Source organism: Carya illinoinensis, chromosome 6, assembly GCF_018687715.1.
Source record: "Carya illinoinensis cultivar Pawnee chromosome 6, C.illinoinensisPawnee_v1, whole genome shotgun sequence".
In the NCBI taxonomy this organism is placed as follows: Eukaryota; Viridiplantae; Streptophyta; class Magnoliopsida; order Fagales; family Juglandaceae; genus Carya; species Carya illinoinensis.
Genome location: NC_056757.1, coordinates 15,100,716 through 15,103,418, shown reverse-complemented (window position 1 = coordinate 15,103,418; position 2,703 = coordinate 15,100,716). Strand labels below are relative to the sequence as shown.

The following is a 2,703-nucleotide window of genomic DNA, read 5'->3' as shown; positions in this document are numbered from 1 at the left end:
GAATTGCGGGAATTGAGTTTCTAATTGAGTTATCCAATGAATTAAGAATAATTAAAATACCAGATTTGTGCAAGGGATTCCTGACGCTCTACTGTTTGTCAAATTTGAGTATTTTTTTCTGTTAATCACTAAAATTAATATTTGTTCTCTATTACTTATTTAATATTTTTTCTTTAGTTTCTTTGTTCCTCTTGCTATTCTTTTAATTTGTCTCCCTGTGGAATCGACACCCAAAGCTCTACATCTACCGCGTTATTCTTTGGGCGTAATCAAATTTTGGCGCTGTTGCCGGGGATGACGGTTGAAGAATTGTGAGATAGTTTTTCTTTTCAACAGTTTGTAAAGGCGGTAACTTCGTTCCGTATTTTAGCTTGCTGCATTTTTTTTTTTTTTTGATTTTCTTTTCTTTTTGTAGTGTTTTTTTAGTGTTGGGTTTTTCTCTACCTTGCATGCACAGGTATAGAGACGCCTTGGGTCGGTTTGCTTGTAGACCTGTGTTAGAGTCAAAGTTTAATTTTTCTGATCATTTGTTTGATAATTCTTCTAATTCTGAGAAAATGAGTGAACACGAAGATCAACCCACTAGGACCCTTCAGGATTATCTCCACCCTACAGGCACAGCCACACCATCATGCATCATGTTTCCAGCTAATATTAGCCAATTGGATTTTAAAACAGGGATGATACAGTTACTCCCTACTTTTCATGGCTTGGAAAATAAAAATCCATATGTGCACATTAGGGAATTTGAGGAAGTAGTTGCGACTTTTCATAGTCAAAATGCAACTAATGACATTGTGAGACTTGGACAGTGAGCTAAGTCTCATACCCAATAGTTCTTTCCTTTCTCTTTAAAAGATAGAGCTAAGAGTTGGCTATACTCATTGAGACCACGATCTATTGGGTCATGGAATGAGATGACTCAGGTCTTATTTAATAAATACTTTTCCCAACATATGACCAATGCTTTAAAAAGGCAAATCTCCACCTTTATACAAAAGGACAGTGATACTTTGTATCAGTCTTGGGAGAGATTTAAGGAGTTATGGAGTATGTGTCCTCACCATGAGTATGAGAATTGGCGCTTAGTGAGCTATTTTTATGAGGGACTTACACCTAGAGAGCGTCAATTTGTGGAGATGATGTGTAATGGTGAGTTCTTATAGCAAGATCCTGATGAGGCCATAGAATATCTCAATGAGCTTGCTGAAAAAGCTCACACTTGGACTGAACCTAGTGCTACTGAGAGCACAAATAGGTCACGACCTACAGGAAACCTAAATGGTGGTGGAATTTACCATCTCAGGGAAGAAGATAACCTAAAGGCTAAGGTTGAGATGCTCACTAGGGAGCTAGAGGTGTTGAAGAATAAAGACTTAGAGCCAACACACGTGCCTAATCATGCAGAGTCTTTTAGACCATGTTTTGTGTGTGGTGGGGTAGATCATCTTGCCCAAGAGTGTCCCACATTTGCTGAGATGAGAGGGATGTATGAGGAACAATGTAATGCCTTAGGTATGTACATGAAGCCTGTTGCATCTTTCTCTGATACCTACAATCCTGGGTGGCGTAGTCACCCCAATTTTAGCTGGAAGTCTGAAAACCAGCCGCCTGCACAACCCCCTAGATCATATCCTGCACCATATCATGCACCTTCATCTTCTAGGAGTCCTTTAGAAGACACTTTGCATGCTTTTATTGAGGCACAGAGTAAAACTAATCAAAAGTTTGAATCTTTGATTATGCAAGCTGTTGAAGAAAACAAAGAGATAAAGAGTCATATATCCGAGATAAAGAGTCATATATCCAAGATAATGAGCTCCTTGAGTGTGAATGAGCATGGCAAGTTTCCTTCTCAAGCTCAATCCGCACCCCAAGGTCAGCATATGGCACAAAAAAATTTAAAAGAAGTCAATGCCATTATGACAAGAAGTGGTAAGTCCTTACACATTCCAACAACTGATAAGCAAGAGGATGTTGAAGAGGAACAAAGCAATGATAGCACCGAGTTCCTCAAGGATGCCGAGGTAATCAAGAGTCCAGTTAAGGTACCATTTCCTCAAGCTTTAAAATCTGCTATGCGAACTTTGGATCCTAGTAATGAAATCTTGGAGAACCTCAGGCAGGTAAAGATTAACCTTCCTCTTTTGCATGTTATTAAACAAGTTCCCACTTATGCAAAAGTTCTTAAAGATTTGTGTACAGTTAAGAGGAAGCACCATGTTAAGAAGACAGCATTTCTGAAAGAGCAAGTTAGTGCTCTAATTGAGCAGCGAATTCCTCCTAAGTACAAGGATCCTGGTTGTCCAACCATTGCATGTAATATTGGAAATCATGAGTTTGGGCAAGCCTTGCTAGATCTAGGAGCTAGTGTTAATTTGATGTCTTATTCCATTTATTTGCAACTTGGTTTGGGTGAAATTAAGACTACTTCTGTCATGCTTCAATTGGCTGATCGTTCAGTTAAGAAACCGAGAGGGATAGTTGAGGATGTTTTGATCCAAATTGACAAGTTTTATTATCCTATTGATTTCTTAATTTTGGACACTCAATCAGTTGTTGAGTCTAACTCTAAAGTTCCTCTCATATTAGGTAGACCTTTCCTCGCTACGGCTAATGCACTTATAAATTGCAGGAATGGGTTGATGAAGTTATCTTTTTGATGTGAACCCCAATAGACTTGCTTTGAGACCCAACAACAAT

General features: G+C 38.7%; 1 non-coding gene across 1 annotated transcript; it reads right to left on the bottom strand.

Moving 5' to 3' along the window:
• Positions 1–964: 964 nt before the first annotated feature.
• Positions 965–1,072, bottom strand: LOC122314538. The gene has a single exon (XR_006243759.1). It is a non-coding gene; the product is annotated as a small nucleolar RNA R71 (small nucleolar RNA).
• Positions 1,073–2,703: the final 1,631 nt, after the last annotated feature.